General features: G+C 34.3%; 1 non-coding gene across 1 annotated transcript; it reads left to right on the top strand.

The window, feature by feature from the left end:
• The first annotated feature begins 22,177 nt into the window (after window positions 1-22,177).
• Window positions 22,178-22,284, top strand: LOC128284726 (small nucleolar RNA R71). Its single transcript, XR_008275149.1, has one exon. It is a non-coding gene; the product is annotated as a small nucleolar RNA R71 (small nucleolar RNA).
• Window positions 22,285-25,079: the final 2,795 nt, after the last annotated feature.

Here is a 25,079-nt window from a genome sequence, read left to right as displayed (position 1 = left end):
AAGAAATATGAAAAGGAAGAGAGTGCAAAACGACAAAACAAATAAAAAAATGAGTAGGATCATAGTGAATGGGTATTTAATTTTTATTTTTATTTTTTATTTTTGAGAAAGTTCAAAATTGTGAATTGTTTTCGAGATTTGATATGAAAAATTAGCTTAGTGAGATTTGATATGAAAAAATTAGCTACAAAATTCTTGGTTTTCCGTTGTTGCAACTAATATTTTATATGAATTTTTAATTTATTTTTATGACTTTTTAATTTTTTCCAATATATTGTTAAGAAAAAATTTAAAATATAAAAAAATTATAGCTCAAGGACCAAATTAACTATTCACCTTTTGAATTAAGGTGCAATGTTATTTTTTTAACGAAAGTTAATAGTCGAGTGGCAAAAATGTAACAATTTAACATTAGTGGCCATTACATAACTTTTGAAAAATGACTGACCAAAATATAATTTTAAACAAAGTTTAGGGATAGTTGATATAGTTTACCCTATTTTCAATGGTTAAGAGCTTTCATTACATCAAACAAATGGTTAAAATATTAATTTATTCCTAACACGAAAAATATGATTTAAGTGAATAAACATTAAGCTGGCATTTCATACTTTTCTATATTAAAATTTTAATAGAATGTGATTTTTAAGAATGCAATCACAAAAAGTAGGGGACAAAGGGAGAGAGTAGGTAATGATTTTGACTCCTCAAAAATTATAAATTGCTTATATAGTTAATTTTTAGGAAACTCGACCTCTGCCTGTTCGGTCACATCCCCAATATAGTGGTGACACAAAATAAATTCTTCTTTTTTAAAGTTAATGATTGTGACATGATTGGGGGAAAGTGGGAGTGCTGCCGTCAGTTAATCAGGCGGCATTGACGGGTACTACAGCCTTTGCCTATTTTTATATTAAATTTTTTAGCTGTCCCATTTTGATAGTTAATTATTTTTTATATTATTAGAGTCAAAAAGCCTAATTTTGAACACTATAACAATTTTCTAGCTTTGCTTGGCTAAGAATGTCTTTGCCACAAAGTTAGATTCACACGTTGGATTTATTAAACTATTTTATTAAGAATATGGTGTTAATTATCGAAATTAAAATTTTGAATAAATAAAATATATATTATTAAAATTTAACATTTTCTAATGATATTTTATTAACAAAAGTTAGTTTAATATTACCTAACATCTGATTTAATCTATTTATTTTAATTAATTTAATAAATTAAATTTAACATGAGATTAAATTTAAATTAAATTTTAAATATTTAATATGTATTAAAATCAGAAAATAAATTTTTATCTAAAAAATTATTAATTTAGAATACAAATTAACATTTAATTATATAATAAGTTAAATAAAGTTAAAATTAAATATAATGTTATAGTTTTATAATTATTAAAAAGTATAAAAAATGAAAATAAACAAATATAGGAAGGATAATTTCATCTCACATATAAATTTTAACTCTCTAACTATAAAAGAGCTTAGATTCGTACTTTTATTTAAAAGAATCACATTCTTATGTTTGAATGTAAGTTGTCTTAAATGAAAATTACATTTTCTTGGAAGTGGATTTTTTTTTTAACATACCAAAACATAAAAATCATTTTTTCAAAAAAAAAAAAAAAAAAAGAAAGGAGAAGAAGTGTTTATGGATTCTCCTTACTACGTCCAATTGGCCATGGCAAAAAATAAAGCAACCAAGAAGGTTTGTTTTACGTGAGAGAGTTCGAAGGATGAGGATCTGATGATGGGGGCGGATTATAAGGATAGTATAATGGCTAGGCGTGTTTCATTTAGAGACATACTGGTTGGGTCAAAAAATATGGGGGGTTTGAATATGCATGATCAGGAAGAAGATGATCTACAGTTGCTTGAAAGGGATGTGACCATCGGTATGAAGGATGGCATGCCATCGATTCATTTCTCTGATCGTGTTCATCAAATCTTGTAGGAAAGTATGTATCAGACGATCGTTGTGAAACTCTTGGGAAGGAAAATTGGATATCGTGCGTTGTCCAATAGAATCTATATTCTATTGAAACCATCGACTCCCATTTCTATTATGGATTTGGAGAATGACTATTTTTAGTCAAATTACATATGGAGGTTGATTACATTCATGCTCTAACTGAAGGGGCATGGATTGTATATGGATATTATTTAACCGTTTCAACCATGGACGGAGTACTTTTCAACATTTCAACCGTTCCCTTTTAATATGGTATCTTGGATTCGTCTCCCAGGTATCCTTAGTTTATGTATAGGAGGTGTAACACTCTATACCAGTTCCGAATATAGGATGTCAAAATACTTAAATACATAACAAGATTTTTACAACTGGCGAAAACCATATTGGATGTACTTCTTATTTATTTAAAATCCTTTCTAAGTCAAAAGTAGTACAAAGCATTACAACTTGTCTCTAGACTAAATTTTCCCGTCTTCTTTGTCTAAATGCCCACTTGATTTCAGGGTCTACAAGAAGTAAATCGATGATTCGATCTATGCTTATGAAGACCTAAAAATAAAATCACAAAAAAAAAAGAATAAAGAATAAAGAATAAAAATAATGAATAATGAATAAAAAATAAAAAGTAAAAAGAATTAAAGAATTAATTAGTAAAGTTAGAAATAAAAATAAAATAAAAACCAAATTGCAAAGAATAATTTCACAAAAAATGATTAAGGCAACAGTCCTTGGCAACGACGCCAAAAACTTGTAACGCTCGGTTTGTACAAGTGTACACAGTCATTATCAAGTAATAAGTAAGTATAAGAGTTATCGTCTCCACAGAGACTGTGTATGTTAATCAATATTTTGCAAGATTAAAGTTAACAATTTGGTAATAAAAACACAATATTTTGAGTGATGATGATTAAGCTATCTAAATGCAATATGATCCCTAATGCAATTTAATCTAAATGCCAAGTATGAAATGAATTTAGTAGCAAAGATACAAAATTCAACAATAATTAACATGACTATGCTAGGATGACTACATCTTTCAACTTAGTTCATTTTCCTCATGTTTAATAGTGTTCAGAAAATATTCCATGGCAACTCGATCTTTCATGAGTTTTGAAACCAAATTAAGTCCTCTCAGAATCTTACATAGTAAAACATGCATTTTATTGATCATATTAAACTAAGGGTTTCTTAGAATTCATGTGAAGTAATAGGGACGGGTCAAGTTTGAAACAGTTTAATCACACAAACCTAAAAACTATGCAAGATAATAGAGCTCGTCAAATTTATTATGAACCTTCAATTTAGTCAAGTCAGGATCCAAATTAAGCACATTTCAATTATTTCGTCCACTAGCCATCATCTGGTCAAGATCACTCAGCTAATTCTAATACATACAATCACCTATGAATGAAATACATACTTGAGTTTAATTGAAAACATGATCGACTGAGGCACAAACATTATAAAAATTATTTAAACAAACTTCATTGAATCAATGCAATCATCCTAGCTAAACAAATTTAAGCTACCATTGTTGATGACAAAATAACAAAGCAAATTGCAAACATGATTAAAATCAAAATAACAAAGAAAAGGAAGAATAGTCTCGTAAAATCTAATTGAAGATGTTCTCCTCCAATCCTTGGGTTGCTTTTTTGCTAATGGCTCCTCAGAGTGGCCTGCCAAGAGATGATCTTCTCAAGGTTTTGCTGGCTAAGGGAAATGGGATGTTATGCGTGGTAATGAAGAAAGGAAAGAATGAGAGGAAGAATGCTTATGAAATAAGGGATGAAATGTTTGATATGGGGAATGAGGGGTATTTATACTTGAAGTAGATGGTAGAGTTTACTAAAACTAGGGATTGAAATCCCTCTATTTTCTCTATTGCTTGGCCGACCACATATAGTGGAAGTAGGTGGATGGTGTTTGCTTTATTTGAGCATAAAGTCATGTTAAATTTAGGCATGGGTTGGACAATTTTAAGGGCAATATTTGTGTGCTGATTTCCAATGATTCTCCAAATGTAGGGCCCTCCAAATAATTGTCCCAAAAGTTGATTCTTGGCTGCCCAATATGCTTGTGCCGAATTTGGGCTTAACTCCCCCTTCTTGGACTATTTCATGACTCATTAAGCTTGTCAGACTTGTCCATCATGTATCATCTTTTTTACTGGGTCAAAGTAACACATTGATGACCCATTTAGCATGTTTTATTGTCCAAAATAGGAAATAAATAGCTCATGTTCATGCAACTTTATGTTAAGCTCCATATTATATCATCTCCATGGATCCTCATAATAAAATATAATACATTAATAATTAACATGAAATAATTTAAATTATGCATAGAATTAAAACAATAAAGCTTATATTTGCATTTTTATAAATTCATACCGATCATCGAAATATAAAACAAATCCACTTAATTAATTAACAAATATTCAAGATTAGTATTATTATTAAGTAAAAAGGTGGCAAAATTGACTAAAAAGCCCCTATATAATATAGAGTTTACACACTCCCAAACTTAATTTATTGCTCATCCTGAATAATGTTTCATATAAAGCACAACTTTTCCTAAGGCAAATTTTTGCAATAAGTATAAGTAGCATCAATCTTTACACACAATCATTCGTAAACAAAATCATGCTTACAAACTCTTTTTATTGACAAGTCGCTCATATGCAAACATTATTTCAAAATTTTATTATAAGTGTGGAAAAATGCTAACATAAATCATAGAGTGCATGCTTTTCAAGATCTTACAAAACATTTACCATTCAATCAAAGTTTCCTTATCAATCAAACATTCACCATTCGATCAAAGTTTCCTCATCAATCAAACAAAACAATCACTAGGTATAATTAAATGGTCCTCATATGTTGTACTTAGCAATTCCTCTCCACTAATGTAGCCAACATAATGATATAAATCAATAGGTCTTTTATATGGTTGTTATGGGGCTAGGCTTAAAGTAGGGATAAATAGAAGTGAATTTTCAGGTTCAGTTATCTTAACCCTATTTTTTACTTGGATCAATTCAAGGTAAATCCTTTAAGCTAATGGGCTTAACCCCCTTCCCTAAAATTAATTTTGAAGCGTATGCCCATGAATCTTTCTTAATACTTTGAGTATTTATTTTTGCTCTTTTACTTGACATTTGTATAGAGCTTTTTTTTATTTAAACATACGAAGATCATGTACATCTTTTCAAATTTTTCCTCAATCTTTTGTAACACCTCTAACCCATATCTTTCGCCGGAACAGGGTTACAGAGTATTACCAGAGTTTACAGTACAAACAAAAAAAATTTTGAACATTTCGTAACATATCAGTATTCATAAAACCAATCAAAATCATTCATATTGTCCCACATACAAGCCCTCAAGGCCCAAAATATGCATTAGAAATAAGTCGAGACTAAATCAGAAACTCAGAGAATTTTTCAAAAAACATTGAAAAATTTCAAAGCTGCAGAGGTCACATGGCCAAGAGACACGCCCGTTTCTTAGGCAATGTGGGCATCCAAAATAGGGGCACATGGTCATGACCCAACCCGCGTCCATGCCTGTGTAACTCACTGACTTGGGCCACACGACCAAGCCATACGCTTGCGTGCTAGGCCGTGTACCCTTCAAAGTAACCTCACACGCCCATGTGCCTGGCCATGTGCTAGGCCATGTAACAGGCTAACTTGCAACCCTTTGAAAGCCACAGAGGACACACGACCATGTCACCTAGCCGTGTGTCACACATGGCTGAGACACATGCTCGTGTCTCTGCCCATGTGGACAAAAATTGGCCATTTTACAAGCCATATTTCTCACCCAATTTGGCATAAACCTACACCAAACATTATGCATATAAACAAGCCATAATACCAAAACCATGAATTTTCTAGCCTTATACAAATGGTATGATCACATACAACCAATATGCCCTTAGGCACCTCAAATGACAATTTATAAATAGGACTATGTGTTCAATATAACCAATTGGTCAACTAACATATGTGCATATTTTCACCAAAACTTACCATGTAGATCAATTATCAAAACATACCATTTGGTACCAATTATACCACTTAATCACTATCATAAAATGGTCATATAATTCACATATAACTTGTACACTAAAAAAACCAAATAAGCCATTCAAACAGGTACCAATTCACAACAATTCTATCAAGCTTCAAAGCTTCTACAATATGCAATTCAAACCAACATTTTACCTTCCATCATTCTATCATATCAAGCCACACATCAACATGATAAAGCTACCTATATACATACCAAAATATACCAAGATACAAGCCAAATCATGTGGCCACAATTACAACAACACATATAGGCCAACATTAGCCAAAATAATCCATACATGCCATTATAACCAAAATTAAACAATCGAATGTATTGAAAGAGCCGTTGGATAGTGTGATGTATCTCCGACAAGCTTCCAACCCAAACGAGCTTTCGATTCACTATAAAACACGAAAAATACACTGAGTAAGCATTTAAGCTCAGTAAGTTTGTATAACATAGAATTTAACTTACCATTTAGTCACAATTTAGGTAACTAAACACAGTATGTTCCAACTCAATTTGGCCAAATGCCTATGCACATATTCACCAACATGTTATCCATGTAAAACACATATAATAGCCAATAAACATGGATGAACATAATAATTAATCAAGTTCCATATACATGTGTCATCCATTTCATGTTTCAATATATCATATAATATAATTTCCATATATTTCATGTATATACCTATAATAGTTCGAATCGAACTCATATCATATTGTAACAGAACATTGCTCATTGAACCATTTAGAATATTATTGGATACTCGGGATAGCTCACACATAGTGTGCTAAACTGTAATCCGTCAATTCCTATACATGTATGCTCATACGACTTATGAATTGGTATGCTCTCTTGAGCTGTAAATCGGTAAGCTCTCAAGAGCTACAATTTGGTAAGCTTATACGAGTTGAGAATCAGTAACCCTAATGACATGTCATTTGTATCCTACGAATTCCTAAGGTTCAAACAGGACTAGGTAATCATCGTACGTCGTCGGACATGCGATTGGTATTTATACATGTAAATTATACAAATCACATACATCTAATTCAATTAAAACATAAATTTAATTACACAAACTTATCTTGACAAGTATACGTAGAAACGGAGGCGATTAATCTGAGATTTTTCTCTTTGCCTCGATCTAACTCCGTACAAGGTCTAACTGGATCTATACGGATAAATTTAACCCAATTCAATATATTTCATATTCAATTTAGTCCAACACATATTTTGGAAAAATTAGTATTTTGCCCCTATACTATTAATTTCTTTGCAATTTAGTCCTTAGGCTCAAAAAATGAAATTCATGCAATTTTCCCCCTACCCAAGCCTAGCTGATTTTTATACATGCTTATAGCAACACATATATTTAAAAAATTCACAAAATTTACCATGAATTTATCATATTTTTCAATTTAACCCCTAATTGATAATTTCATCAAAAATTCCTTTACAAAAGTTATTTATCAAAAACCAACCATTCATTTTCTAACAACAAACTTCAAAACAAAAGCATTTTCATCAATGGTAAAACCTTAACAGTTTAACAGTTTCACAAATTAGTCCTCGGGCAAGCTATATTAAGCTACAACGATCCAAAAAACATAGAAATCATTAAAAATAAATTAAAAATAAATACCTAATTGAAGGAATCAGGGTTGCTAAATATTAAACACCAAAAATGGCTTCCTTTTCTTTAAGTTTCGGTTGTGAAATGATAATGGAAGATGATGATAATTATAACATCCTAAAATAGAATAGTGGTTTCGGGACCACAAATCTGACATCAAATATTTATTTTATGATTGTTATGAGGTATAGAGTATGAGAATATGCATGTGTTAAAATTTCATGAAAAAATTCTTTGAGTAAGGTGTCCAATTGGAAATTTGGGACAAAATTGAATAAATTGCAAAACTTGAATTCTAGAAGCAATTTGAATGAAATTGCTTTAGATTATAAATTAGAAGGTCTTGGAGAGAAATTTTCCCAATTTCTAAGTTTTTGGACAAAATGGGCTTGCATGGATGAAATTTTAAAGAAAGGACTAAGGGTATTTTGGTCATTTGGCATTTTAATGAAATAAAATGGGAAAAATGAACCAAAATCAGCTCATTCTTCTTCTCCATGCTGTCGAAATTTCAAAGGTCTCCATAGCTAGTGTTTCCAAGCTTTCCAAGCTCAATATTAAGTGCTCCTAAGCCTCGTTTTTAATGTTCTTTGTATTTTTGAAATCCCGGTAGCTTACTCTCTCTATTTCTACCCATATTTCATGCTAGGGTTCATGTTTAAAAATTTATCCACGCATGATTTAATTGTATTTTGATGGATTATGGAGGAATATGAAAGTTGGATGTGTGTTAAACATCTTTTCCTAGGTGATTTTCATGAAAAACCCTTAAAGGGACCTTTTTGCAAAAGTTGTAAAATGTATGGTAGAAATGTGAAAATAATAGAAAATGTGAGCTACCATAAGAGGGAAAAGTGTTCGGTAGCCTTGGCTAAGGTAGAAATTACATGTGTTTCATTATACGAGCCTAGGGACTAAATCGTAAATATGTGAAAGGTTAGGGGCAAAACGGTCATTTGGACCAGGGGTGGAATTTAGACTTGAAAAGCATAATTTAGAGTGTTAATGATTTAATTTTGTTGTTATAGACCCCGAGGAACAAATTCCGGAGGTCGATCGAGGAAAATAAAAGGTTTCGAAAAAATTGAAGCACAACATCGAAATGAATACCAGGTAAGTTCAGATAACTTAAAGTAAACTCCTAACCGGCCTAATAATATGATTTGTGAATGAATGATGATTTCATTTATTAATGCCATAAAAACTTATGAAATGCATTCTTTATATTGATATGTTGAAAAAAAAATTGTCTCGGTTGAGGTTAAAAAGAGAATTCGATGGATAAACCATTAATGACTTGTGAATTGGGATCCTGCATGTGTTGCAGTAAGGATTTAGCCCGGACGGGTAATCCATTGATCTCAATTATGAAAAGAATCTACCCCGGACGGGTGTTCTTTTGGATGATCGAGCCTCCCAAAGAATATATGTGCATTATGGATTTAGCCCGGACGAGTAATCCAATTAGGGTCTAAATTTAGCCTGGACTGGTAATTCAGATTCGAGCTCAATAGAGGTGCTTGTCGCTATAAGGAATTTAGCCTGGACTGGTAATCTCGACATCACCTTATGAGCTCACTATACGGGGGATTTAGCCTGGACTGGTAATCCCGTCATAAGATGTGAGGTTCACGGGAGTGCATACCTGAAATGATCATTTGTACAAATTGACGGTTAATGGATATTCCATCAAGATTTCCTAGAAACTCAACGAGATTAATATCAGATATATGTACAAAATGAGATGTTGAATGATGAGCTCATATAAGATAAATTACATGGTGCTTTGTTATGTAACTAACTCATTGATTGAGTGTATGTGACAGGGAAGCCATTTCATGCTTATTGATTTTATTACCCAATTTGGCTGTATGCTAATTACTTGGTAATTTTACTTTCTAGTTATTCGAGCTTACTAAGCATGTAAATGCTTACCCCTCTCTTTTCGCTATCTTATAGAGCTCGAGGACTCGTAAGGATTGGAAGACGGTTGGAGAGTCAACACACTATCAACTAGTCCAGCTTTGGTATAAAGACATTTCTATTTTGTTCAATGACATGTATAGGGCTTTTGAGTATTTTTTTATATGTGTCATTTGAATTTTCAAATGAAGGCATGTAAAGATGTACCTATATTTTTGTATATGGCCATGGGAATTGGCTTATTTTTAAGTAAGCAATGACCTACAAACCTATGCCTCTTTATATTCATATGCGATGGTTTGTTCATAATTGGCAATGAGTCTCAAGAACGAGCCAATCTTGAATGTGTTAAAGAGACATGTAATTCCCTTAAATACAAGATGGGGAATAACATAGCATGTGTGAAACCAATGATATGAGGTTTCCATTCAATAAGTTTTGCCAAGAACATTTATAAGAGTATAATCATGTTTTACTTTGCATTTGACAATCATTAAGTATAGGTGATGAAAAGGGTGACCAAAGGCTTGGAAATAGCCTATTAGGGTCCACACGGTTGGACACACGGGTGAGTGTTTAGGCTGTGTGTGACACACGACTCACCCGCTGGGCGTGTGTTATGGCTGTGCGTCCTCTGCACGTAAAATTTTAAGTCAGTGTTGTACATGGGCAGGCCACAAGGGCGTGTGTCTTGGCCATGTGTCCCTAATTGTATGATAAGGTTAAAGTTAGTGTTGCACACAGGCCGAGGGCACGGGCGTGTCCCAAGCCACACGGGCGTGTGTGACCACACAGCCCCACCATACAGGTGTGTGACACTTCAAAGTAAGGAAAAATTTTCAAAAAGGCCCAAAGTTTATTGAATGTTCCCGGTTTTGTCCTGAACTGCCCCTGGGTTTGTTTTAGGCCTCGAAGGCCTGTGTAAGGGACGAGATGTTCATGTTTGAAAAGTTTCAAATACTGGGCAAAATTCAGTGACCCGATTTAGTATGTTTGTAAGTATGAAACCCCGGTAACGCCTCGAACCCTATCCTGGCATAGGATACGGGCGAGGAGTGTTACATTTAGTTGTATCAGAGCTACAGTTTAGTCGGTTCTAAGACTACCGTAGAGGATATTGAGGTTTGCTATACATGCCATTATTCGAATATTGATAGTGTGGCATCTCTTAACTGTTTAAATTGTTTTGAATATTGTAAATGTCTTTCAATCAAGCGCAAGATGAGTCCGAGGGAGTCGAGGGCCATGGTCTAGCTTTCGTACAACGAGCTGTATCTAGTAGTAGAAGGTTTATGTCTGAAGGCTAGAAAGAGGCCCGAGCAGCCTTCTTTGATATGATGGATGAATGGTTTGGGGATTACTTGAGGAATCGCCCCAACATACGAAGACCTTCCCTGCCCCTTAACTAACTTGATAAGGATGTGCCACGAGATATGGCACCGGAAAGAATTGGTAAGGCCCCTGTAGATAAGCTTAGAAAGTATGAGGCTGAGGAATTCAGACCTAAAATTAATGATGACACTGAAAGAGCCGAATTCTGGCTTGAGAATACTACACAGGTGTTAATGAATTATTGTGCACACCCGAGGAGCGTTTAAAGTGTGCCGTGTCCCTCCTGAAGGATACTACATACCATTGGTTGAAGACTATATCGTCGGTAGTGCCAAAGGAAAATATCACTTGGGATTTCTTCTGAGTAGAGTTTAGAAAGAAATACATTAGCCAAAGGTTTTTAGACTTGAAGTAAAAGGAGTTTCTGGAACTCAAACAAGGGAACAAGACTGTAGCAGAATACGAATAAGAGTTCGTGAGGCTAAGTCTGTACGCAACTGAATGGGTCTAAACTGAGTCAAAAATGTGTAAATGCTTCAAGAAAGGTCTGAATGAGGAAATCAAGTTGTTGATTGGGATCCTTGAAATACGAGAGTTTGCCGCATTAGCTGATCGGGCCAAGAAGGCCGAGGAGCTTAATAATGGAATAAAGCAAGCAAAGAGAGAGGCTCGAGTTGCAAGTAAGAGGTCCAGTGGTAAAACACTCTCGTTTCCCACAAAGAAAGCAATGAGCCAACATGAACGCTCCACTTCATCAGTAGGATATTCAGGTAGAGCGAGAGGCTCTAAACGACGAAGATAAAAGTCTTCCTCCCCGATGATGACTAGTGTGAGGAGTGTAGATGATTAAAAGCCGAAGTGTAGGAGTTGGAACAAATTTCACTTCAGAGAGTGCTGGATGAAGAGCGGCGCATGCTTCAAATGTGGTTCTCTTGACCACTTTCTCAGAGACTTCCCAGAACGAGTCAAAAAAGAATTAGAAGTAACCCTGAAGTCGAGTACTCCCATTCCACGAGGTAGACCTCTGAGATACCTTGGGAGTGCTAGTGGCAGTCGAGTTGTGAATAAAGACGCTGCAAAACTAGAGGTTCGAGCCCCGATAAGAACGTATGCGATACGCGCTCGAGAGGAAGCCGCTGCAAAACATGTGCTATTGCCTCGATTGATCCGAGGTCGATGCATTCATACATCTGCATTAGTTTGGTGTCTAGTATGAATATACCCATTGAGCCTACAGAATTTATTATTAAAGTGTCGAACCCACTAGGCAGGCCAGTCCTGGTTGATAAAGTCTGTAAGAATTGTCCTTTGACGATTTAGGGTCACTATTTTCTGGCTAACCTTATGTTGTTACCATTTGATGAATTCGATGTAATACTTGGTATGGATTGGTTAGCTCTACATGATGTAATTGTAAATTGTGGTAGTAAATATATTAAATTGAAATGCCCAGATGGTGAGATTCTACGGGTTAATTCGAGAGAATTGAGTTCACTGCCGGTTGTAATCACGGCAATGGTTGCTCAGAGATATATGAGGAAAGGGTATGAAGCCTACCTTGCATTTGTATTGAACACTAAAGAAACAGAGTTGAAGATTGAGTATGTGCCGATAGTAAGTAAGTATCCAAACGTGTTTCCGGAAGAATTACCCGGATTAGCTCCTGAAAGAGAGGTAGAGTTTGGTATTGAATTGGTGTCAGGGACAGCTCTCATTTCTATTGCTCCGTACAGAATGACGCCAACCGAGCTGAAAGAGTTAAAAGCACAGTTGCAAGAGCTGACGGATAAAGGGTTTACAAGGCCAAGTTTTTCACCTTGGGGTGCCCCCATACTATTTGTAAAGAATAAAGATTGTTTGATGAGGCTATGTATAGATTACCGCTAACTGAGTAAGGTAACTATCAAGAATAAATATCCTTTGCCAAGGATTGATGATTTGTTCGACTAGTTGAGGGGAGCCACTGTGTTCTCTAAGATAGACTTGAGGTCTAGCTATTATCAGTTACGAGTTAAAGAATTGGATGTACCTAAGACAACTTTCAGGACAAGGTATGGTCATTATGAATTTCTCGTTATGCCGTTTGGGTTAACGAATGCACCGGCCGTATTTATGGGCCTAATGAATAAGATCTTCTGGCCATATTTGGATAAGTTTGTTGTTGTGTTCATTGACGACATATTGATTTATTCCAAAGATGAGACAAAGCATGCGAAGCACTTGAGAATTGTGTTGCAAACCTTGCGGGAAATACAACTGTATGCTAAGTTTAGCAAGAGTGAGTTTTGGCTCCAAGAAGTTGGATTTTTGGGTCGTATTGTTTCAGGTGAAGGCATCTGAGTTGATCTAAGTAAGATTTTTGCTATCGTCGAATGGAAACTATCTAAAAATGTAACCAAGGTTAGAAGCTTTTTGGGCTTAGCCGGTTACTATCGAAGGTTTATGAAAGGATTCTCCATGATAGCGACTCCGATGATGAGGTTGCTACAGAAAGACGTTAAATTCAAATGGACGGAAGAGTGTCAACAAAGTGTTGATAAGTTAAAGACATTACTGACTGAGGCTCCTGTTCTAGTATTACCGGAGCCGGGAAAAGAATTTGTAGTCTACAGTGATGCATCCTTGAATGAACTGGGTTGTGTACTTATATAGGATGGCACGGTGATAGCCTATGCTTTACGACAGTTGAAACCACACGAAAAAAACTATCCTACACACGACCTAGAGCTTACTGCCATCGTTTTTGCTTTGAAAATTTGGAGGCATTTTTTTTATAGTGAGACTTGCCGCATATTCACAGACCACAAGAGTTTGAAGTATTTGATGACTCAAAAAGAATTAAATCTGAGATAACGAAGATGGTTAGAATGAATCAAGGATTATGATTTGATCATCGACTATCACCCAAAAAAGGTGAATGTGGTCGCCGATGCGTTAAGCAGAAAATCCTTGTTTTCATTAATGGCCAAGGATGCTCGTTTGACATTGCTTGACGATGGTTCATTCTTGGCAGAGCTAGAGGCTAGGCCAACATTTCTTCAGGAAATCTATAATGCTCAAACTAATGATGATGAATTGCAAGCTAAAAGGACTCAATGTGAGTAGGTATTGAATCAAATTTTTGGATTGGTTCTGATGGGTGTTTGATGTTCAGAGATAGGATTCGTGTACCCAAAAATAATGAATTTATTCAGAAAATTTTGCAAGACGCACATAACAACCATTTGTCAATTCACCTAGGACGTACCAAGATGTACAACGATTTGAAGAAAATGTACTGGTGGAACGACATGAAAAGAGATATTTATGAATTTGTATGAAAATGTCTGGTATGTCAGCAAGTTAAAGCTAAACATCAAGTACCTTCAGGTTTGTTACAGCCTGTGATGGTCCTCGAATGGAAGTGGGATAGAGTTACTATGGATTTTGTGTCAAGATTACCGTTAACTCCGAAAAAGAAAGATGCCATATGGGTCGTAGTGGATAAGTTGATGAAGTCGGCTCATTTTATTTTAGTAAGGATATATTATTCCCTTGATAGATTAGCTGACTTGTACATTTTTGAGATTGTAAGATTGCATGGAGTACCACTGTCGATTATTTCAGAGAGAGACCCAAGGTTCACTTTGAAATTCTGGAAGAAGTTACAAGAAGCCTTGGGTACGAAGTTGAACTTTAGTACAGCTTTTCACCTTCAGACTGATGGTCAGTCTAAACGGATGATTCAGATTCTCGAGGATATGTTGTGGTGTTGCATCCTCGAATTTCAAGGTAGCTGCGAAAAATACTTGCCGTTAGTAGAATTTGCCTACAACAACAGTTTTCAAACAAGTTTGAAGATGACACCTTATAAGGCCTTGTATGATAGGAAGTGTTGAACTCCATTGTACTGGACAGAACTTAAGGAATATCAGATTCATGGAGTTGATCTGATTAAAGAAACTGAAGAGAAAGTTAAAGTGATACAACATTGTTTAAAAGTGGCATCGGATAAGCAAAAGTCATATGCTGATCCTAAAAGAAAGGAAATTGAGTTCCAAGTTGGAGATAGAGTATTCTTGAAAGTATCTCCATGGAAAAAGGCGTTGAGATTTGGCCGGAAAGGCAAACTGAGTCCGCGATTTATCGGATCGTACAAGATCACCGAAAGAGTTGGACTGTTAGCCTATCGCTTGGCGTTGCCACCCAAACTGGAAAAGAGTCATGATGTGTTCCATGTATCTATGTTAAGGCGATACGATCAGATCCCTCTCATGTGTTTCGCAGACTGAGATTGAAATTCTACCTGACATGACCTATGGAGAGGAATTAGTTAAAATATTGGCTCGTGAGGTTAAACAGTTAAGGAATAAAAACGTGGCTTTAGTAAAGGTTTTATGGCATCAACATGGAGTGGAAGAGGCTACATGGGAGCCAGAAGAAACCATGAGAAGCCAATATCCGAACCTGTTCACTGGTAATACTTTCAAGGATGAAAGTCCCCTAGGGAGGAGAAATGTAACTTCCCGAAATAGGGCCTAGTCAGAATAGTGGTTTAGAGACCACAAATCCGACATCAAATATTTATTTTATGATTATTATGAGGTTTATAGTATGAGAATATGCATGTGTTGAAATTTCATGAAGAAATTCTTTGAGTAAGATGTCCAATTGGAAATTAGGGACTAAATTGAATAAATTGAAAAACTTGGATTCTAGAAGCAATTTGAATGAAATTGCTTTAGATTATAAATTAAAAGGTCTTGGAGATAAATTTTCCCAATTTCTAAGTTTTTGGACAAAATGGGCTTGCATGGATGAAATTTTAAAGAAAGGACTTGAGGGTATTTTGGTCATTTGGCATTTTAATGAAATAAAATGGGAAAAATGAACCAAAATCAGCTCATTCTTCTTCTCCATGCTGCCAAAATTTCAATGGTCTCCATAGCTAGGGTTTCCAAGCTTTCCAAGCTCAATAGTAAGTGCTCCCGAGCCCCATTTTTAATGTTCTTTGTATTTTTGAAATCCCAGTAGCTTACTCTCTCTATTTCTACCCATATTTCATGCTAGAGTTCATGTTTAAAAATTTAATTCTGCATGAGTTACTTGTATTTTGATGGATTATGGAGGAATATGAAAGTTGGATGTGTGTTAAACATATTTTCCTAGGTGATTTTCATGAAAAACCCTTAAAAGGGACCTTTTTGCAAAAGTTATAAAATGTGTGGTAGAAATGTGAAAATAATGGAAAATGTGAGCTACCATAAGATGGAAAAGTGTTCGGCTAGGCTTGGGTAAGGTAGAAATTACGTGTGTTTCATTATACGAGCCTAGGGACTAAATCATAAAAATATGAAAGTTAGGGGCACAACGGTCATTTGGACCAGGGGTGGAATTTAGACTTGAAAAGCATAATGTAGAGTGTTAATGATTTAATTTCATTTTTATAGACCCCGAGGAACAAATTTCGGAGGTCGATCGAGGAAAACGAAAGGTTTCGGAATAACCGAAGCACAACATTGAAATAAATACCAGGTAAGTTCAGATAACTTAAAGTAAACTCCTAACCTGCCTAATTATATGATTTGTGAATGAATGATGATTTCATTTATTAATGGCATAAAAACTTATGAAATGCATTCTTTATATTGATATGTTGAAAAAAAATTGTCTCGGTTGAGGTTAAAAAGGGAATTCGATGGATAAACAGTTAATGACATGTGAATAGCGATTCTGCATGTGTTGCAGTAAGGATTTAGCCCATACGGGTAATCCATTGATCTCAATTATGAAAAGGATCTAGCCTGGACGGGTGTTCCTTTGGATGATCGAGCCTCCCAAAGAATATATGTGCATTATGGATTTAGCCCAGACGGGTAATCCGATTAGGGTCTAAATTTAGCCTGGACTAGTAATCCCGACATCACCTCATGAGTTCACTATACGGGGGATTTAACCTGGACTGGTAATCCCTCCGTAAGATGTGAGGTTCACAGGAGTGCATACCTGAACTGATCATTTGTAAGAATTGATGGTTAATGGATATTCCATCGAGATTTCCTAGAAACTGAACGAGATTAATATGAGATATATGTACAAAATGAGATGTTGATGAGCTCATCTAAGATAAATTACATGGTGCTTTGTTATATAACTAGCTCATTGATTGAGTGTATGTGATAGGGAAGCCATTTCATGCTTATTCATTTTATTACCCAATTTGGTTGTATGCTAATTACTTGGTAAGTTTACTTTCCAGTTATTCGAGCTTACTAAGCATGTAAATGCTTACCCCTTTCCTTTTCCTGTCTTATAGAGCTCGAATACTCGTAAGGATTGGAAGACGGTTAGAGAGTCAACACACTATCAACTAGTCCAGCTTTGGTATAAAGACATTTCTATTTTGTTTAATGGCATGTATAGGGCTATTTTGTTATATGTGTCATTTAAATTGCTAAATGAAGGAATGTAAAGATGTACTTATATTTTTGTATATGGCCATGGGAATTGGCTTATTTTTAAGTAAGCTATGACCTACAAACCTATGCATGTTTATATTCATATGTGATGGTTTGTTTATAATTAGCAATGAGTCTCAAGAATGAGCCAATCTTGAATGTGTTAAAGAGACATAAAATTCCCTTAAATACAGGATGGGAAATAACCTAGTATGTATGAAACCAATGATATAAGGTTTCCATGCAATAAGTTCTGCCAAGAGCATTTATAAGAGTATAATCATGTTTTACTTTGCATTTGATAACCAATAAGTATAAGTGATGAAAAGGGTGACCAAAGGCTTGGAAATAGCCTATTAGGGTCCACACGGTTGGATACACGGGCGTGTTTCTAGGACCTGTGTGACACACGGCTCACCTGCTGGGTGTGTGTTATGGTCGTGCGTCCTCTGTACGTAAAATTTTAAGTCAGTGTTGTACACGGGCAGGCCACACAGGGGTGTGTCTTGGCTGTGTGTCCCTAATTGTATCATAAGGTTAAAGTCAGTTTTGCACACAGGCCGAGGGCACGGGCGTGTCCCAAGCCACACGGGCGTGTGATACTTTAAAGTAAGGGAAATTTTCAAAAAGGCCCAAAGTTTATTGAATGTTCCCGGTTTTGTCCCGAACTGCCCCTATGTATGTTTTAGGCCTCAAAGGCCTGTGTAAGGGACGAGATGTACATGTTTGTAAAGTTTTAAATACTGGGAAAAATTTAGTGACCCGATTTAGTATGTTTGTAAGTATGAAACCTCGGTAACGCCTCGAACCCTATCCTAACGTCAGATACGGGCGAGGGGTGTTACAATAATTTGGTTTTATTTTAACTAACCTTTGATTTACAAATTTCCAAAATTAACCTTAAAAACTAACCAAAATTTCAATAATGCCAAACCATGCTCATCCACTATCAACATTAACGGGCTAATTGCCATATAAGGACCTCCACTTTAAAGTCCTATAGCTATTTAATACCTTTAGCTATTAGAACACAACTTTTCCATTTTATGCGATTTTGTCCTTTTTATCAAATTAAGTATGTAAACTACAAAATTTCTTAACAAATTTTTATACGGTAATACTATCATGCTGTAAAGCATAAAATAATAATAAAATAAATTTTCTAACTTCATATTTGTGGTCCCGAAACCACTGTTCTGATTTCACTGAAAACAGACTATTACATCTTTGCTCACCAAGACAAGTATAGTTAAGATAGGTGCAAAAATAGAATAAAACTTAAAAATATGGTAATATGGCTCATGATGCAGATGATATGAAATAGGCTTAAAGTCTCAAACTAATGTTTCAAGGGTTAAATTCATATGGTAGGCTTGAAAGGCTCAAACGATCCAAAGAAAATGTGTATAAATCATGTTTAGATTCTTATGTCTCTTAGGATTTTGCCTCAAGAAAGTTACTAAGTCAATTCTAAGAACTTAACCTTCATGCATGTCTGTTTCTAAGGGAGTTTGATTTTCATGGAAAACGACTATATAAGATCTAAGAACATACAAGCATTCCATAACTCAAGATAACATAAAAAAAAAAAACGTAGATCAAATCAGAAATCATGCTTACATTTAAACTAACTTATAATAAAAAATCTTCTCTGAAAATCATTTTATTTTAGCATACTTATATGAAAATATTGAAACATACTTTAAAATTTTAAAAATTTATACAAATATTACCTTATCCCTCTTTAAAAAGAAGCAATGTCCTCATTGCAAAAGCAAAGTAATGAATTAAAACTAAACACTAGGTAGGGTGTCTTTCTCAACAATGCATCCTAGATATGTTCATTCCCATTACCACATCACTTCATTTTTTATTAGAGAAGAGACATTGAGCTTAATTTATTCATGTTTGCAATTTGTTCAATTTATTTTATGCATAAAATAGAAATATTCCTAAGTAAATAAAAATATCCTAAAAATAATACTAAGAAAAAGAAATAAAACAAATTCCTCCGCTTTTTATTATTTTGTGTCATCCCCCTTTTTTTTCGAGATTATTGCAGCATAGGGAAGGGGCAAAAAGTGTTGGATATGTTTCTCCTAAACTCTATTCTCGCCCTCTAGCCCAAAACTGCAACAATTTTATTACTTATACTGAAATAAAAGTTAACAAAAATAAACTGATTAAACCTTGGGCAACTTGACCTTCTTATTGAAAAAGTAAAAATGAAAATAAACTTAAAATCAAAATTAAAATTAAAATTAAAATTAAATAAAATTAAATTTGTTTTAGGCTACTTATAAAATTTCGTATAGAAAAATTACATCAAATTAAATTCCCAAGAAAGGTTGGAGGGGTCACAAATGGTCTCACTTAATTCAAATCTCCTTAAAAAGAATTAATTGGAAGTACTAATTCAAGAAAAATAATTTCTAAGAATGCTATATATTCAAAATAGAGGCAAAAGAATTGAAAATAAATTAGCGACAGAGAGAGTGAAGAGAACTCCCTCAATGTTATTGATGATTGTCACTGACAAAGGCGACGTTAAACGACCATTTATCATACCAATCGTATCCATCTGAAAAGAAGAGATATTGTTGCCTAGCAATTATATTCAATATTTGATCAAAGCATAGTAGTAGAAGATGATCTTTCTATTTTTCTTTGCTCGACTTTTTATCATTCATACAAATTTGCCTACCCATGATAATCCTTAACAAAATTAGCTCATTATTCGTTGTACCTTTTTTCTTTGGTACAAGCCTCACCCACTGAATGTCATAGATGGGATCCATGATCCTTGCTTTTTCCCATTAAGAATTGAGTTTCCTAGGATCAAATACTTAAGATTCGATCAATCTCTTCTGTCCCTAGATGGAACTCTTTTCAGTATCTAATGACATTTTCAAAATCATTAAGTCTATCTCGGGTGGCTCTTCTCTTGATCAGTTGGGTTGCTTGTACACATGTGATGATAGCTCTAATGACTCGAATTGAACTTTTAAACTGAATTCTTTCGAGTTAGCTTCCAACAAGGTTAAACATGTATCGTCTTCATCTTAATTTGGAGAATTAGATGTAATACCTTCCAATGGATCATTGTATTCTAACTTTGAAAGAACCATATGATTTTTCTTAGAGACAGTACAACAATCTTCAACCTCATTAAGAGATCTTATGGCCTTAAGTACATTAAAGGTCACCTGTTCATCTTGAACTCGCATGGTGGGTTCACCTTTCTGTACATCAATTATCATTTTTCCAGTTGCTAAGAAAGGCCTTCCTAGTATGATTGGTACTTTTTTATCACCTTCAAAATCTAAGATAATAATGTCAGCAGGAAATATGAATTTATCAACACATATCAATACATCCTCGATCTTACCTTCTGGGTATGCCAAAGATCGATCTGCTAGTTGGAGTGTAACTATTTTCAATCTAGCCTTACCAATACCTAATCGTCTAAACACAACAAAGGCACCAAGTTGATACTCAATCCCAAATTGCATAAAGCCTTACCACAATAGGATTTCCCAATATTGCAATGTATGGTGAAATTTTCTGGATTCTTTAACTTAGGAGAAAAATTGTTCTGAATATATAGGCTTCATTTTGTAGTCAAGCCTTCTTTTCTTAAACAAAAATTCTTTCATAGCTTTCTCATAGTTCAGAATTTGCTCCAAAGCTTCCACCAATGGAATATTGATATGTATCTATTTCAATACATATAACATTCTCTTAAATTGAGTATCATGTTGTTGCTTGTTGCTAGAATATTTGAGGATATGGAGGTTGTGAAACTTTGACTTGGATTGGAAAACTCTTCTGATTTAATATATCTACATCTAACGAAGGGGTTATCTTACTAGAATTCACAAGTTTAGATTTTACCTCTTCAGAATTTGCAGAATCTGGCTTCTCTAGTGTAGGAATTTCAATTGTTGGTTAAATTTCCTCTTTCTTAGGGGGTTCATCTTCATCCTTAACTTTCTTAGGGTTCCAAAGTCCTTCCGCTTCGTAAAGTGACCATTTTTTCATTTCTTATTACCCGATTTTCTTAGGTTCTATGTGTCATTGGGCAAAGCTCCTTGTAGTCTATTTCGAACTTCGTTGGCTAACTGCCCCAACTGGTTTTCTAAATTTCTCAAATTTGTATCATTCTTCACCATGTATGCTTTTAATAAGTTCTCAAGATTAGAAGACTCGTTTGGTAGAGGAGTTTCTATGTTGGTTGGTACAACACCTTTGGGTTTGTTTTTAAGCTCATTACCTAATTTTCCCACTTGATTTTCCAAATTCTCGAATGTTGTTGCTTGGCCTTCATCAAGGCATCATTTTTAACAATATATACTTTCAAAAAATTCTCCAAATGGTTCAACTTGTGGTGGTTTTTGAACTTGTTGATTGAAACCAAGAGGTTGATTTGATCTATATTGCATGTAATTTTTTTTGTCCACCTCCATGGTAGTGGATTGGTTGCTAAGTTACAACATGATTTAAATCGTTAGTAGTAAATTATTTCAACATTGAAGAGATAGATGATACCTGACCTGATAGTGAGGTAAGGGCGTTTTCTTCATGCACCCCAGCTACTCATCTTCTTGAAGTTTTTTGATTTGTCGGCCACTGGTAATTGTTTCTTCCTATTCTCTCAATGATCTCATAAGCCTCATTATAAAACTTCGACAAGAGAGTACCATTTGCAGAAGCATCTACCACCAACCTTGTATGTGCATTGAAACCATTATAAAATGTTTCCAACTGGATGTAATGCAAAATCTAGTAGTGAGGGTATATACGAAGTAACTCATTGAATCTTTCTCATGCCTCATATAGGGACTCATCATCCATCTGCTGAAAACTAGTAATCTCATTCCACAACTTAGCATTTTTGCTAAGTGGAAAATACTTTACCAGAAGGTGTTCAACAAATTCTTGCCAAGTAGAAATTGAGTTGGATGGAAACGAATTAATCCATGCTCGTCCTCGATCTCACAACAAGTACGAAAACAACTTCAACCTTAGCGTGTCTTCAATTACACTGGCTATCTTGAAGGAATCGCTCACCTCCACAAATAATTGAAGGTGAATATATGGATATTCTGTGGGCATTCCACTAAATTGGCCTATTGTTTAAAGGTTTTGAAATATCATAGGCTTGGATTCAAACTGTGATGCCTCGATATTTGGTCTCTTAACTCCAAGATTTAGTTCATTAAAAAGTGCCACGATATACTGTAACATACCGGTTTAGAGCCTCATCGAAATAGTGGTTTCGGGACCACAAATTTGAGTCAAAAAAATATTTTAATATTATTTTTTGTGCTTATAATATGTGAATTGATATTTGTGAAAGTTTCGTGTGAAAATTTGAACGTTTGTGTGCTTAATTTAGAAAAAGAACCTAATCGTGTAAACTGTAAAAGTGGCTAGCTATTTGTTAAAAGTACTTAAGTGCTATGTCTTATTAAAAGAGAGGTCCTTAGTTGTAATTAGTCCATTGATAGTGGGAATGGACATAAATGGGCATTAAAATGATGGTTTTTAAATGGTTTATTAAAAGGGTAAAATGGTAAAATGTGTATTAATTTTAATTAAATTAAAACAAAAGCAAAATTCATCCGTTATCATTCATTCTTTGCCAAAAATACAAGGAAAAAGAAAATAAAAAGGGTCCTAGGGTTCGGCTAAGGAAATTGATGATTTAGGCATGTGTTTTGATTCGTTTTAGGTAATTTCTACGTTTTTGTGATTGTTGCTTTGTGTTTTATCAAGCCCATGCCTTAATTTCTGAATTTGATTATGATTTTAAGATGTTCCATTGTTGATAATGTGAGTTTTATGAAGTTTGATGATGAAAAATGAAAGATATGTGTTAGATTACTATGTTTTGCATTGGGATTTTTTTATAAATTTGGGTATTTTGGACTAAATTGTGAAAATGAGAAATTGAGGGGTTAAAATGTAAAATAAATGAAATATGTGGGCTTATAAGGAAAATTTGACTAGGCATGTGTGAAAGGAAATTATGCATATTTTGTGATTTTATGAAATAGGGGCTAAAGTGTTAAAATGTGAAAATGTGAGGGCTAATTTATAAAATTCCCTAAATATGTGTATATGGATTGAATTGAATTATTTTTTGAATAAAAGATTTAAATTTGAATTTATATGGACCAAGAACCAAAGAAAACGAAATTAGATCGGGGAAAGTCGAAAGTCGTTGAATAGCCGTTTGTTTCTGTTATTTTCGTACGAGGTAACTCTATATACAATTAAGTGTGCTTGAATTGATTTATTCATGTTTATATGATATTGAATTGTGATGAATGGTTATAGATTTTGAATATGTGGAATTGAGAAAGTTTAGATAATGTGACAACGTCCGATAGCTCATACGAACCATAGGGATAGTTAGGATACATATGTCATGACATAGGATATCCAATATTTGATTTCGTGTAAAACCACGTCTGGGACGTTGGCATTGATTTGAGATTTACGTGTAAGACCATGTCTAGAACATTGCCAATGTATTTGGTTTCGTGTAAGACCCTGTCTAGGACAGTGGCATCAGTATTTGATTACATGTAAGACCACGTTTGGGACGTTGGCATTGTATGAGCTTTTCGAGTTATCTGCGTATCCTATTTAATTCAGTACGGTTCAACAAGCATTTTGAGAAATACGTGATTGATTGAATGAATAACTAATTTAGGTACATGGAGATGTGTTCAACATTTGTTAATGAGAAGTAAGTATATGTGCAAGTGATGATATGTGATATAAGTATGAAAAAATATGCTATATGTGCAAATGAATTGGGAATATGTGAAATGTATATGAACTATGTTATTTTTTTACAGTATTTGGCTATGGAGTATATGTATTTTATGATGCTTATATGCCTAAAATGATAAGTTTATTTGTATATGGCTTACTAAGCTTTTGAAAGCTTACTTTGTGTGTGTTTGCATTGTGTTATAGATATTGAAGCTACTGGACGCTTAGGGATCATTGAGGATCATCACCACACTATCAAATATTATTTTGGTACCTTTTGAAAATGTATATATCATCGTATGGCATGTATAGGCTAGAATTAATGTGGTATCCTTTGATATGTGTATATCATGACATGAGATATGGCTTGATTATGGTTGAACTTATTGTTTGATTTAGGTATATGATATATGATGCAAAAATGGTAAATTTGGTGTATATATATGGCCTAGTGAAATGGTCTTTTTGGTAAGCTAGTTTTATGGTAGAAATGGTTATAAATGTGATATGAATCATGTGTTCAAGCTATGAATTAGTTACATGGAATTAGTATGTTTGAGTTGGAATCATATATGGAAATTGTAATAGTCCGGTTTTGACCCTAGTCGGAATAGTAGTTTCGAGACCATAAATCTGAGTCCGAAGAATATTTTACTATTATTTTCTGTGTCTGTGATATATGAATTTATGCCTGTGAAATTTCTGTGATTTAATTTGTCTGTTTCTGTGCTTAATTATGATAAAAGATTAAATCGCGTCAAATGCAAAAGTTGCATGCTAATTTTTAATGGGGTTAATTGGCCTTGGCTTTTAAAATAAGGGTCCTTGCATGGTAATTATGCCATTGATAAGGGTAATGGACATTGATGGGCATATGGTAGGTGAATTTTAATGTT

Source organism: Gossypium arboreum, chromosome 11, assembly GCF_025698485.1.
Source record: "Gossypium arboreum isolate Shixiya-1 chromosome 11, ASM2569848v2, whole genome shotgun sequence".
Taxonomy (NCBI): Eukaryota; Viridiplantae; Streptophyta; class Magnoliopsida; order Malvales; family Malvaceae; genus Gossypium; species Gossypium arboreum.
This window is presented reverse-complemented; position numbering and strand designations above follow the sequence as displayed.